Below are 16,135 nucleotides of genomic sequence, written 5' to 3' on the forward strand. Positions count from 1 at the left end.
AGACCCTTGGTCCAGACGTATTGAACGTTCGGTGGTAATATCTTCTGATCAATCGCTGGTGACGCCCAATCTTCCAGGGGTCACCCATCCTAGAATCTACTCGATCTGCCAACGCTTAACTTCATTAACTCCTTGCGGCTTGCACCACCCAAATGCTTATTAGCGGGTTAAAGAGTTTACCTATTATATATCATTTATAGGACTATCTGGGGTTCACAATCTCCCCCTTTCGCTTGACGTCCTGGTCAGGCTCAGACTTCACAAGTACAGCATGTGAGACTGTCTCAGCTAGCCCGTCATCAGACCTGGCTCAGCGAGATCTCTTCACCTTCCGGCTGCGTATTGGGAATTAGCTTGATACAAATGTAACGACCAGCCATGCACAATAAATCGTTGGGCCAATAACAGAGCAAAAATGCTAGCCGCAGTTATTTAATTAATTAGTGTCTAGTCTCTTATAAACAATGACACCCCATTCCCATCGTGTGGACTCATTGGAGTGTCACAGGACTCCCCGTTAAGGCTGGAGTCTGTCGTACAATAACACGCAGCAGTCACGAGGCGATGTGCGATCGTATCGTGCTTTGTCATCCGACCATGGCATAGGCAGAACTTGGTCTTTCGGACCTTGCTCAGCGAGACTAGCCAACATTTCGGCTGGTGACAGCGCTGATACCAACTGTGAGCCTCCGATTCCAGGGGTACCCTCTAGGGATACTCCGGTGCCTAGCGCTTATACTCTCTTAACTCTTGGGGTCTTGCCACCACCTCATGCTTAAGCCGCACGTTAAGAGTTTAGCACTATTATTATCTCATGATATAGGATAATTGGGGTCTCACATTACCTTTTGTAGCCCTGACGTCCTGTCAGCTCAGATATAAGTACAGGGATAGTGGACTCATTCGTTAGCGTCATTAGACCCTGCTTCAGTCGAGGATCATTACATTCCGGCTGGTGATTGCTCTGTTTTTTGAGGGGCGATTAGATGGTATCAGAGATAAATTACAGCCGGAAGTGTGTGAGGTGTGAGTCTCGCTGACGCCAGGGTCATGAATGACAGGCGCAAGAGATGGGTCTACATGCCTGGCCGAGTACTTATGATTGGAGACCTGACGGGGACGTCAGGGACTTCAAGAGCGAGGGGAAGTTGTGGAGACCCCGATATCCGTATATATGATTATAATCGTGTAAACTTTAACTGGCTTAAGTTTTGGGCTGTGGTTGGGCCACACGATTATTATTGCTAGTGGGCTGGGTCGTTACATTTGGTATCAGAGCTGGTTCACCAGCCGGAAATGTGTGGCGAGTCTCGGCTGAGCCAGGGTCTGAAAGACAAGGTGGCTGACTATGCCAGGGTCTGGATGACAAAGGCTAGCGAGACGAGTCTCACATCGCCTGGTGATCTTGGGCTGTGTGTGTGATTGGACTGACGAGGACGTCAGGGCCTTAACGGGGGGAGTCTGTGACACTCCAATAGTCCCACATCGGATGGGAATGGGGTTGTCATTGGATTTATAAGAGACTTAGACACTAGTAATAATAACTGGGCTTAAGCATTTTGGGCTGGTTATTGGGCCCAACGAGTTATTGTTGCTAGTGGGCTGGGTCGTTACACATTCACTAATTTATACTGCTAATTTAATCTATTTTACAATATTAATAGTAAATTGCTGCTAAATTATTTAATTTAACGGTACTTATCAAGTAATGCTGTTAAATATATTAATTATCGTTATTTAAATAAATACTGCGAAGTAAATGCCGCTAAATCATGAATTTGTAGTATATGACCGTCTTTTCTTATAGTCTTCCTCACTTTCTTTCAGAGAGCCCTAAATTTCTAATATCTTTCTCTCTCTTTTTTTTCTCTATCTCTCATTCCATGTGGCCAAACTTGAAGTCCCCAAGTTACCAAATAACAGTACGCGCCCGCCATTGCTTATCTTGCCATTAGTTGTGTGCTTGAAAAAATATACACAATTTTTAAGATAAAAATTTATTGTTTATACAAAATTCTGATTTTAGTTATATATGATTAGATAGTTTAATCCAATATTTGCCTATATAATTTATTCGTATTTTGACCGTATAGATGAAAAAGAATAATATGGGGATTGAAGACATAAGAAAAGACATGTGAGGCTGAAAAGATTAGATATTCAACTTATAAGTTATTTTTCTTCATATTATGGTACTGTATTCCATATAATATTTTGTATTTTGAAGTATTAGATATATTTTTGTATTAAATTATTGATAATGTCTATACAAATTAAACTATTGATTATACGATGTTAAGAATTTGGGATAACTTCAAAAACCCTCCCTGTGGTTTCCAACTTTCTCACTTTAGTACCCTGTGGTTTAAAGTGTATCAATTTGCCCCCCTGTGGTTTCGTTTTTCTCTTTTTTTTTATCAATTTTATTATTTTTTTTTCTCAAATCAGTAACAAAATTAAAATTAAAGGGTACTAAAGTAAATATTCGGTAAATCTAGATGGATATCTGATTTTTTTTGCATATAATTTAACGAAATATTAAGAAAAAAACTATAAAAAAAATAAAAATAAAACCACAGGGGAGCAAATTGATACACTTTAAACCACAGGGTACTAAAGTGAGAAAGTTGGAAACCACGGGGGGGTTTTTGAAGTTTTTCCTAAGAATTTTAAGCAGTTCATTGTGGGCGCGAGCTCGCTCGACTCGAAATAACGCTCGCTCGAGTTCGGCTCGAATTAATTTCAAGTCGAGCTTGAGCCTAAATTTAGGCTAAAAAATAATTCCAAACCAAATTTGAGTTGAGATAAGCTCGCTCGAGCTCGGCTTGTTTCCACTCCTAGCCAATAGGTTCTAAGTCCCATTGCTATTATGATATTGTAACTTAGTCACATTATTTTCACTTTTGTATTTTGTCGACTACTTTTACATACTTTCTGAAAATCACAAAGAAAAAAGAAAACAAAAAGATAAAAATGATCATTTTATTGTTTTATTGGTTAAGCGTAAAGATCATTTTTTAATAATCATATCGTTTTGTTATAGTCACGAACTATATAGAAATATATGTGACAGATCATAAGTATTAAAGTATTAAAAAACAACTTAAACTGTATTTTTATCTATTAATTTATATGAATTCTCAATATTTTTTTACCACGTGGTAAATTTTTCTTCACCTTTACCACCATATGATTCTTCACCTTAAATTTTTAATTAACGTATCTAATTAATACATCTAAAATAGCCTACTACTAAACTTCCAATTAATGTATTTAAATTCTCTATTAAATTTTTAATTAACTTATCTAATTAATACATCTAAAATGACCTACTATTAAACTTCCAATTAATGTATTTAAATAATTCCACTATCATTTATAATTCTCACTTTTTTCTTTCTAATTAATTTATTGCGGTCCTTCACTTAATCCATTTAAACAGTCCGCCATCATTTACAATCCTCACCTCTTCATCTTCATCTTTTCTTCTAAACCATCGCCTTCCTCCCTTCCTCCCTCTCTCTCACTAATACGCGCTTGCCTCCTCTCTTCGGAGATACAAGAAAATATTTGATGTTTTTTTTATTATTAATTATTTCTATAGTTTCTATCCGCTGTGAAGCACGAGTTCTTCACTAATAATAATTATTGGAGGACTTTTTCAATTCTGTATCGTCTCATCTTGTTTAAATAAACTTTCGCTTTTGGGCGATTTTTCTCAGAAAAAAAAAAAAACTTAAAGTAGGCCAGTCACTAATTTGAAGAAAATTGCTTTTTACCTATTCCAAATCGATCTTATATTGGATCAAAACTTTGTAACAATTTTTCACTTTTTCTCTAATTATATGAATGTGATTTTTGAATTCTCCAAAAATGCGTTTGCACGAGTTCTAATTTCAAGCAACAAGCACTTGTGCTATTTAGTAATATAATATATATTTTACTATTTTAATTTCTCTATTTGCTATCATGGGATTTCACATTCATATCCCTATTGTGCCCACAAATTCTCATAATAAATTCATATTAATAATACTAAGACATGATTAGACACATAACAAGAAAATAAAGCTCCAAATTAATTATTAAAGAGTTTGTTACACTGTAGAATCGCATTCGAAAATATTGAGGAGGTGATTTATTGTATTGAACTAACATGGGCCTAATTATTTGGAACCATGCTTTATTTGCAATAAAAATAAAGAGGATCAAGTAGAAGTTTTTATGATTTAACGACGGTATCTATTTTTGAAACATTGGTCGGGAAAAGAGTTATATCTATATCTATATCTATACTCTATATATTATTTCTTATAGAGTTTGTTACGTAGTAATTAATTCCCCCCTTCCTTGTCCTTTTCACTCCCTGATGCTTCGCCTTCCCACCTCATCTGTACCTAATGTCTCGTCTTTCCACCTGCCCACTTTCTAGTTAATATATTCAATGATCTATTTTTATCTAAACAAATTACTTAAAAAAAAGAGTAAAATAAGATCTCTTCATACTCATTTTTATCACTTTTTTTTTTTTCTTTTTGCCTTTTCTTGGTGCACAAGAAGGGTTCAATTTTTATATTTTTCTTAATTTTTTTCTATTGTTTAAATTGTGTGCAGATTGAAATTAGGGTTCCAAGGATTGCGGCGGCGTGGCAAGGTGAAGTGAAATGGATTTGGAGTTGACGAGGCGAAAGAAGCGGTGGGTGCGGGGGGATCTGTATGGCATCGACGTAGCCGTTATCAAGGAAAAGCTCGACGCCAACAATGGTAGTGGAGGCGACGCGGAGAATGTGAATAGAGTAGTAACGATCTATTACTGCTTCTTTCATTATTGTTATATATAATTTATTTACTGTTGTAATTTTTGCTACATTTGTATATATCTGTTTTATATTTTTTATTTATATCTGTTGATATCTCATGACAAATAAAAAAATTTTAAAATTTTAACTTTGTCGATCTTTTATCTTTTATAGCATTAGCCCGCCGCAATACGTGGTTAACTTCACTAGTTAATAATAATGTCTCACTAAAATTCTAGTCCTTAGGCATTAGAATTCTTTAGCTTGAACTACAAATTAATTTTGCTTTAATGGCCTTACCTCCCTAAATGTTTAAATATTATTGTTTGTTTTAATTTCTTGGACTTAATTAGATAGTTGTATATGTACAAATTAACTTATTGTTACCATCTTATAATATTGTGAGATTTTGCATGTAGTAGAATTAGGGCCTGTTTGGATACTTATTTTTTTGGAGTAAAGTATAACTATGCTATGGGTGTAGGAAAAAGATCCTAAGAGGTGTTTCGATACTTCAAAAACACCCTAACAAAATAGGGTATAGTTAAACTATACCCTAAAAAATAGGGTAAAAGTAAAATTTAATATCTTCTCTGGAAAAAAAAATACTCCATTTTCGGGCCGCCACCCCACTCGCCCGACTTCCTCTCGCGTGTCTCTCTCCCTCCCGTTGCCCTCTCCACAGCTTCCTCCCTTCGCTGCTGCCGCTCTCACCTCAGTCGCCGCCGCCGCCGTGGATCTCGGCCACCGCCGCGGCCATACTCATCTCGCGGGCTACCGCACACATCTCGCGCTGCCACCGCCGCAGTCACGATCACCTCGGCCGCCGCCGCCACTGCACTAACCTCGGCCGCCATTTTCTCGCCTCGATCTTCTCTCGCCCCTCGCCTTGCGATGGCCAGAGAAGGGCAGCCCCATTTCCCTCCTCCAACAGGTAACAAAAAAAATGATCTGATTTTTTTTTCTTTTTTTTTTTTCAATAGGTTAGATTTTGATTGATTCATCATTTTTTTAATTTTCGCAAGTTTTATAGGTCTTCTTCTTCTTCTTCTTCTTCTAATTTTGTTCAATAGGGCATCCCTCTTCTAATTTATAGGTTTTCTATTTTTTTTTTTTTTAACAGGTCTTCTTCTTCTTATTTTTGTTTTTCAATAGGGCATCCCTTCTTCTTCTTCTTGTAATTTTGTTATTTTTTACAATATTTTCATATAATCTGATTTTATTTGTTTTGATTTTATTGATGACATTCTCTGATTATCATCAGTAAATTCTTCTTCAAAAAAAATGTACAGGGATCCTCAGTTCAAGAATATAAAGTATTAGTGTAACTGTGTCAAACACTTTTTGAGATGTTTACATGAGTAGGGATGTCAACGGGTCGGGTTTGGGTCGGATTTTTAAAAATTCGAACCCGAACTCGAAAACCATATTAAAACCCGTACTCGGACCTGAATCCGGCGGGTTTTAAAAATCCATACCCATATCCGTACCCGACCAAAAACCCGAAACCCGAACCCGGACTCGGACCCGGCCGGTTTTAAAAATCCATATCATTGAATAAAGATCTAAGGAATAAAAATTATTAAATATTTTATATATTATATTAATAAATAAAAATAAAGTATGTATATATATAATTTATTCGGTTCGAGTTCGGGTTCGGATCGGGTAAATACAAAATCCGTATCTGTATCCATATCCGTCGGGTTTATATTTTCTATACCCATAACCGAATCCATACCTGTTTAGCTCGGATAAACCCGCTCCGTTCGGGTTCGGATTCGGATAATATTTCGGGTATCTATACCCATTGACATCCCTATACATGAGTAAGGTAACTGTGGAAGAATATAAAGTTTCTATTCTACTGATTAGCTTTGAGTAACACTGAAGAAAAGGTGTGAGAAAATCAGATAAGATGATTCGGACATGTTTAATGTAATGATTGAGAATATGTCTGAAGTTTTTGTTGAAAAGTAGAAATGGTAAGTGAAGTTATAAGACTTCTTGGTTTCGGTCAATGTCGAGGAGAAAGGATAAGGCAGTGAGTATTAAATTTTTTCATTCCAATTATACAGTAGAACAAATGAAAGATCAAGAGCAACAATTGAAAAAGCAATTTAAAGTTGTGAAAAGATTACTAGAGATGAGTGGCTTTGGTTGGGACGGAGATAAAAAAATGGTTTCTGCTTACTGTTTCACTACTATGTTGGAAACGCTCATGTACGGTATAATTACTTGTATTTTTAAACAAGATAAATAAAAACATGACTACCTGCCCTTCCACGTTGACATATTTCGTATATGAAATAAGTCTTTTATCCTTCAAGCATTTGACCAGCGCTTTGAAGATCTCTTTTGCATTGTTCATCATGGTCTTCAAGAACTTCTTAAACATACATTGGTGGTTTTGTACATTATATTTCATTGTAAAATTTTTATGCTTTTTTTAAAAAAAAGTTTCCAAAGTTGTAGATATATATATAGGCCAGTAGTTGAACTATATATACAATTTCTAGTTTTAATCACAAAAGTCTCCTTTGCCGTTTAGGCCACGTCTCATACTTTCTACACTTTGTCACTATTTCAGATAGAATAAAAGGAATAATTGGCCAATTATGCCGTAAAAGTTTACTAAAACAAAGTTGGCATATATATCACATTTTGCACATCCCAATATTTTATTAACTATTGATGGTTTATTGAATAATTTTTGTTTAATTTTATATGATTTTAGTGTATCAGCTATAATTGACTTCATCTTTGAATTTGTTACCACAAAGTTGTACAGATGAATTCAATTATTATCTCAAAATTTTGGACTTAATTACTTGAAATAATNCGTGAAAAAATGAAATCATGGGACACCAAATTTCACATAATTCAATCATGGAACACCAAGCGTGAAAGAGTGAAATCATGGGACACTAAAACGTGAAAGAGTGAAATCATGGTACACCAAATTTTTGGTGTCCTATGATTGAACTATATTTTTATTTTGGTGTCCTATGATTGAACTACGTTTTTATTTTGATATCTCATGATTGAACTATGTGAAATTTGGTGTCCCATGATTTCATTCTTTTACGCTTTTTGATGTCCCATGATTGAACTATGTAAAATTTGGTGTCTTATGATTTTACTTTTTCAGGCTTTAGTGTCCCTCCCAAAAGCTTCAAAAGGGATAATAAATTGTAGATTAGCCTCATTCTCCAAGACTTAAGTTTAGTGAAGTCTGAAGATCATATTAGCTAAAGAAAGATAAATCAAATTAAGGTGTACTACCCACATAGTTTTTTAGAGCTCAAATGCACTCGCTCTCAGAATTGTTTTTTTAAGCCAAGCTCAGTACTGTCAGAGGATTGTATTAATTAAAGAAGGTTAAATCAGAACTCAGATTTGTTAGGCCTCTGGTTTACACTATCTTTCAAAATTTATTTTTTAAGTTTTTCAGAGACTCAAGCTCAGTACTCAGTGTAGTTCAAGGATCGTATTAACTAAATAAAGGTAAATTAAGTTCAGCAGCTGCAATTTGTGAAAAAATGGTAAAATTTAAAAATTTCTTTAAAACAAAGCGTAATAAATTGTAATAGTTACATATTAATTATAGTTAGATATAACAAAAATTGACAAATAGGGTAGTTTAAATTATACATTTTTCAAATAAATTATACTATCTCAAGAACTACTAGTGAGGTAAAACTTTTTCTGTTTTAGTTCCCTTTGTAAAAGAATTACTTTACCATAAAAGAAAAAGGTCATGGTCTTTGTCAACGTACGTCTCGGATTGGGTGTAATTTATAAAGTTTTAGGTAGTCGTAGTCTTATAAGTGAATCGTTCCTCGTAGAATGGATTTCGTAAGGATGAATTAACATATGTAATTATATCCAAATCATACTAATTCACAGCGCGGGGCCTAATGTGCAAAAGGCCAATGCAGCTGTTTAAGCGGCATATGTTTTTTAAAAAAGGACATATGCTTTGCTGTCGACATGGACATTTGGTATGTTATGATGTTTGTCATCATATCTCGATGATCTCATTTGTCTTCAATTTGTTTGCCTCAAGGTATATATATCAGGTTATTGTTTTTTTATGTCTCGATGAGCGTGACCGCTCAATTCATATGATACATGTACTTGGATTTTGTTTTGTAGATGAACGTCATCCCCGTGGAGATCGAGCCGTGCAGACCATCCCGATATTGAGCGCTGCGGGAACGGAGCTAGGACTAGACGCTGTCGTCGTCGGCTGCTGCTACCGAGACGTTTTTATCCCCCATTGTTGTCTCGCACTCTTGATGACATTTTTGTCCATCAGGAGTCACCCACGGCGGGAGTTGTTGAAGCCAGGTGGGTGATTCAGATGTCTTCCCTCATTTATATCATCATTTACGTTCTTATTTTAGATGGCGATACCTAGTGATGTGATAGTACGAAATGTGATTGGTTGACATCTTTTACAGTTTAGACTGGGTTAGGTTAGCCCTGACATTCGAATGGGCAGGGACCCTGACACTTGTGTGGGCAGGGACGGGTCAACACTGATAGGTCGATGGAGGTGTGATGATCAGGCACCTCTCGTTCAAGTTGGCCGTACTCGCTGTGGTTGCGCTTTCGTGTCGTGGCCAGAGGCCTCACCGTGAGCACCCTCGATGGGTTGGTTCATACGTCATATAGAGACAGCTCGAGTTAGTCCGAAAGTTTTCGGTTTCAGTTTATTGGCTGAGTTTGACCAGATTGTTGTTTGTCCATTGCACGGGAGCCGTGTTAGGCTGCGGTTTATCCGCTATGCCCAGGTGGCAGTTGGGGCTGCCGTGGGTTGTTAGGTCTTGTCGAACTTGCGATGACATTTTTGTGTGAGCCGTAGGGTCGTGCTCGCATCGACTTTAGATTTGATAGACCCTATGAGTGATACTCCTATGACGTTGTCATATTTAATTATGTTGCCGGGGATCCCGATTTAGTCCATCAAATGTACACGGCTAGCAATAGCGCAAAAGAGGATTCAGTTTAGGTTCAGGTTGTACATATAAATCCCAAATGATTAGTACAAGAGTTTAGCCTAAAGTAATTCTATATTAGCTGCTTTAACTCGATGTGTACTATATGTTTTGACTTTTAGTATGTACAACTGATAATGCTATGAATCCTTATTTGGCTACATTGGGTGGAACGCTCGATTAGGGTCCGTCACTCCTTCAGGGCTTCGTTTCCTGTGATGTTATTTTTGCGAGATATCGCTGTGAAAATTTACATCCATGTACAGTTTTTTCACGACGATCGATTTTAATGGCTGTGAAAATTTTTCACAACGATATACACCCCAGCGATCCATATATCACTGTCAATTTCTCACAGCGATATTGGATTTTCTCACGACGATTAAATGGTTATGAATAAATTCGTAAATCGTTGGCGGCTTTGAGATAGAGCAACCGACGCCACCGCCTCCTCCTGCTGTCATTTCCGAGAAGCAAATCTTAAAGTCACTTAACTCACTTCTCTCTTCTTTTCTACCATTAACTAAAAAGAAAAAAAAAGAAAAGACAAACATTAGCCCGGTTTATCTGAGTCACACCACCCAACTCATCTCATTAGAAAATAAAAACCAATCTAACCTGAAGTATAAATCCGTAATCATCTACACAAAAATTCAAAATCGTATTTACTCTATGAATGAATTTTCACAGGGTTTATACACAGGGATATTAGATTAAGACAACATCACATCCTTCGAAAGCCTCTCTCTTTATTGTCACTCATTTCATTTGCGGAGAGAAGCACCCCGGGTTAATGTGTTTTACACTCTAGGCATACTGGTTAAAGAGCCTTGCAGTGTTGATAAGAAGAAGAAAGAGTGATTCAGGAGAATAGAGACATTTAGGAGGGAGAAGAGCGATAAAAAAAAGGACACAGAGAGAGAGGGAGAGGGAGAGAGAGAGAGCCTCAACGACACCGGACACTATGAACTCAGCGACATTAACTAGATATTAATCCATGATTGATAATAATAATCTCACTAAATGTTACAAACGTACACTTGTAGTACTATAACGTTAACGACAATGAATTAACCAAATCAATATGTATGTATATCCTTGCGACGTCTACCGCCTTAGACATCATTTCGACGGTCCGAGACAGCAGTACCCTGGTCTTAAGCGGTCACTCTACCTCTAGTGCCACGTCAGCCTGGTATGGCCGTTGATGCAAGAGGATCACATGCCGGTATTGTGATAACTCCTACACGACCAGCTCTAAGAGCCGGCGGCGTCCCGTCCCGTTCACGGTTTCGGCGCCGAAAAGAAGTTACTGGATCTCAACGTCCTCGTCTTTTGGGACCGTCTGACGCCTTAGTTTGGGCCGAGGCACGACGTGGACTTCACGTGCGTCGCCCACAACCGTGTTTGACTACTCATACTAATTCATTGAAATAAAACCAATACTAAAATCCGGGCCTAAATTTCTAGAATGGATTCTTACCTTCAAGTAAGAACAATTAAAATGACACTCGTAGTACAAACTTAAGTTTCATCGAAAAATATGAGAGGAAAGGCTAAAAACCACAGGGTACTAACTTGATACACTTTAAACCACACGGTACTAAAGTGAGAAAAAAATAATTGGCAACGTCTCATACTTTCTACACTTTGTCACTATTTCAGATAGAATAAAAGGAATAATTGGCGAATTATGCCGTAAAAGTTTACTAAAACAATTTGGCATATATATCACATTTTGCACATCCCAATATTTTATTAACTATTGATGGTTTATATATTGAATAATTTTGTTAAATTTTATATGATTTTAATGTATCAAGCTATAATTGACTTCATCTTTGAATTTGTTACCACAAAGTTGTACAGATGAATTCAATTATTATCTCAAAATTTTGGACTTAATTACTTGAAATAATTGTAAATTAAGCGCAGGAACTATCAACTGATGCAATTTAAAATGCAGGAGGGTAATTGAGATAGTTTTTTGTTTTTTGTTTTTAATTAAGCTTAATTTTTATATGCTTATAATTTATTTATTTTTTTAACTATTCTTGCTCTCACTTTTGCGCAACAAATTTTGATTGATTAATTAGTATGCTTAATGTGAGATCCTTGGTGTTCGGCTGTGGAGGTTTGTCGACAGCCATGGAGAGTGTCGGGACAAGTCCGAGTCGCGTTGGCGTGAAATAGACGCAAAACGGACTCTCTGCGACGCGAGTGTAACATTTGGCGAGAAAATCTGCAAAATAGCAGTTTTTCTGCTTGCTGTACCGGTACAGCCAGCGAGGTGTGCCGGTACACTTCATCAGGCTACGCGCGGATTGCTCTCGGGTTAGCCTCTGTACCGGTACACCGGCCCGTGTACCGGTACACCAGGGTAGGTAGAGGTGCATTTCAGTCTTTTCGAGCCTCGTTTGTGTCACCAGCTCTCACTCTCTCTATTTAGCCTTGTGTGGAGAGAGAGAGAGAGAGTTCCTTTGCTTCTTCTTCCTCTGTCTCACTCTCAAACCGATTGTAGGCTAGGGAGGAGCTCGGTTGGAGCTTTCGTCGCCGACGTCGCGCCGCGGAGCCGTTCGGGGATACGGTTGCCGCCGTTGCATCGCAAGGAGGCCGGGCGAGGGTGCGTTTTCGCCGTTCTCGACGCCGCATAGAAGTTCGATTAACCTTTGAGGTGAGTGTTCCGTTGCAATTGCTTCAAGTACTTCAAGCATCATCAAATTCGAGTTATGTGTTGTTTCGCAGAATTTCGTCGTCGACCGTCAGCGTTTTGATTCGTACTCGACGTAGGACTGTCGGATTTTGACGAGATTTGGTTCGTTGGATTCGAGACTTCGAGAGGAATCCATGAAGCCCTTATTTACTGGATTTGGTGAAGGTTTGTTGGGTCGGAATTATAGTCTTCTCTACTGCTGTTTTGAGGCAGATTTGATGCTTATTGCCGGATTCTACGTGTAGAGTTGTCGGGAGCTTGACTTCGGGCCTTTGGAGGTTTTCGGTTGATCCAGCCGGGTGTTCCCACTACAACAGAATTAGGTTATAGGGACACATGTTTGGGACACTTTTGAGTAAGTGTCCCATTTACGCTAAAACTTAAAAAAATATCTACTAATGCCTAAATATAAAGTCCAATCCAACCAAAAATAAAAGATTACTCTACTCAACCCACCACACCCAGTCCATTTGGCCCGATTACAAACAGAAAAGAAAAAAAAAAGAAAAATCAATTACCATCTTTTCTTCTCTCTTCACTCAATCCACTGAAATTCTAGACGAAGATCCTTTCTTGTCGTCCTCCTCCGCCACCGCAGCCAACAAGATAGAGTTTCGGCGGTTGCTAAATGCTTAAATAAGTGTTGGTAAATTAGCAGCATTTTTTTAGGTTATAGCGACACTCTTTAACTGTCACTATATACCTAGCGACCCCACATATAGCAACNGTAAATTAGCAGCATTTTTTTAGGTTATAGCGACACTCTTTAACTGTCACTATATACCTAGCGACCCCACATATAGCAACACTTTTTAAAAGTGTCGGTAATTTTAGTTAGCAGCACTTTTTTGACATGTACCTATATTTAAAAGTGTCGCTATAGACCGTTTTTATTGTAGTGTCCTTTGCTTCGGGACTTCCTCGCTGCCTGGGATTAGCTCGCGAGGTGGGTTATATCGGTTTATTCCTAAGTATCGTAATAGTCAACATGTATGATTTTCAGTTTTGTATATCATGTGTAGCTCAATTTCGTCGATTATATCTTGATGAAATCCGATTTGAGAACATGATTAGTAAACCCTAAATATACATGTTGGACGTGGATTTGACTTAGGAGAAAACGCGATAACGATCGGCACATGTAAACTACCTGATTTAGCCCTAGGTGCCGTTGTATTAATTTATACTGTTGCAATATCCTCATAGTGAGTATCCCAGGTAGTTTAGATTTCAGCTACGCTCGTGCTGGGATGCCGAGTGTGTTTTTACAGTAGCGTTCAAGCTGTTCTGGATTGTTGGGTGCCGTCGGGGTTGACGGTGGACCCGTATCGCCTATTTGGCGTCGGATTGTGCCGAGGGCACGTTACCTGTTGGTTGTTAGACCAGTTTGAGTCGGTTATTTGACTTTGGCTTTTGAAAGCCTGATTGAGCTCGACAGAGATATACTGCATACTCGGTTGGGTAGCTCCCACGAGTGCCACTCCGGAGACGGGTGCTGTGCTTTCGCGTTGGTGTCGCTCATGCCGGTTGAACTTGCTCTCCACGGACTAGTAGTGTGGAGGTAGCTGGATAGTCACAACTGGGCAGGGACGGGTGTGTTCACAGTCCCAGGGACGGGTAAGCTTACAGTCCCGATTGGATTGGGTCTGTCACGCCCGGGTACCAGTGGNACAATTAAGTAGGAATGCTTTAGGTAAGATGCTCCTTGCTAAGTGAATATTCTGATGCTGATGGATTTTGAAATATTTAATGTGGGTTAGGCTCTGCATGCAACTGTTTCTGGTACTGGAAAAAGAAAATACCATTTCATTAAGAAAATGTTTCCCTTGATTTTGTCTTTTTCAAAATGGAGTGATCATCAAGAACTCTATCATATTAAATAAACTTTTTACATATTAAATTTGATGGGATAAACAGTTAAAAACAATATAGAATTAATATTAATTATACATTGATAATGTTAAATAATGCGAAACAAAATTTCTTTAAAAACTTAAAATGGTAAAAAAGGTGTTTAACGTCGACGACTTGAATTAAATGGAAATAAATCAATTATGTTAGGAACTTGGTGTGACTCATGACTCGAACTCAGAGACTTTTTGAATTCTTTATTTAAAACTTTCTATCACATTTGGTCTCAGGATTATTTAGACTCAAGACTAAATTGGAAGAAATTAGTTATGTTAGGAGACTGTCATGACTCGAACCGAATTTTTTTGTTAAGACTCTCGCTCACGTAAACTCGAGATTTTTTGATACACCCATCATGTGGAATTAAACTAAATAGAAAGAAATCGATTATACTAGAAGTCTGAAGTGATTTGAATTCAGAACCTCTTACTCCGATTAGATGTTAAATAATAGGGAAAACTTCGAAAACCCTCCCTGTGATTTCGGACTTTTTCATTTTAGTATCCTGTGGTTTAAAATGTATCAAGTTAGTACCCTGTAGTTTCGCATTTTCTTACTTTAGTACCCTGTGGTTTAAAGTGTATCAAGTTAGTACTCTATAGTTTTATTTTTGCATCAAGTTAGTATCCTGTGGTTTTATTTTTGTATCAAGTTAGTACCCTGTGGTTTTTAAACCACATGGTACTAAAGTGAGAAAGTGCGAAATCACAGGGTACTAAAGTGAGAAAGTGCGAAACCACAAGATACTAACTTGATACACTTTAAACCACAGGGTACTAAAGTAAAAAAGTGCAAAACCACAGTGTACTAACTTGATACACTTTAAACCACAGGGTACTAAAGTGAGAAAAAAATAAAACCACAAGGAGAGTATTTGAAGTTTTTCCTAATTTATTTCGATGTTGGAACTTTCGAATTGACGATTACCACCGTTGAACATAATATAGACCACTAAAAGTATTTAAAAATTAAATTTCATGTCCTTTTATATTGTTCTCTTGTATATCAAGTGAAGACAAAAAATAAATGACTAAAAATAAACATTCTTCAAAAATATTGATAGCATTCTTATAATGGAGATCAAAAGACATATTTTATTTTAAATAGTTTAAAAAATTTTCTAATCAAATTCCAATTGATTTAGATTTCTTTACACATTAAATAATAAATAATGAGAAAACACCTTATATAGGCTACTAAAATTACAAATTTTACAATAATTTGATTATTAGGCCAATGATATCGAAAAGATTTGAAATTTAACTTTTAAATACTTTATTTTAGCCCGAATTTTTTGTAGGGGAACTCTATTCTCTCGGATCCATTAGACACGTGCAATTAATTTTCTGTCGATACGTCCTGCGATTTGCACTTGAATTTCTTTTGTTGTGTTCAGTTAATTCAATAGCTTTTTACATTGCTTTTCGAAACGAAACTAATGGTAGATCATATTCTACGGTGCTGGTCGTCGATTTGGATGACCTATCATCAAAAATAAATTGGTAGTAACGAAGATCGTTTGCTACTATTGGTACTCTAGCCCAACTCTACTTATATGTTATTCTTTAATTAGTTCCTATAAACATCCAACTTCTAGAGTGAGACAGTACATTTATGTGATATATGGGATTAGATTCAGGATACAATTAAATTGAATCGGGTTTGAAGCTCTCGTGCCGATCCGCTGTAAATTGCACAGTAAGTCTGTA

The sequence above is a fragment of the Ananas comosus genome, linkage group 15 (genome assembly GCF_001540865.1).
Source record: "Ananas comosus cultivar F153 linkage group 15, ASM154086v1, whole genome shotgun sequence".
Lineage (NCBI taxonomy): Eukaryota > Viridiplantae > Streptophyta > Magnoliopsida > Poales > Bromeliaceae > Ananas > Ananas comosus.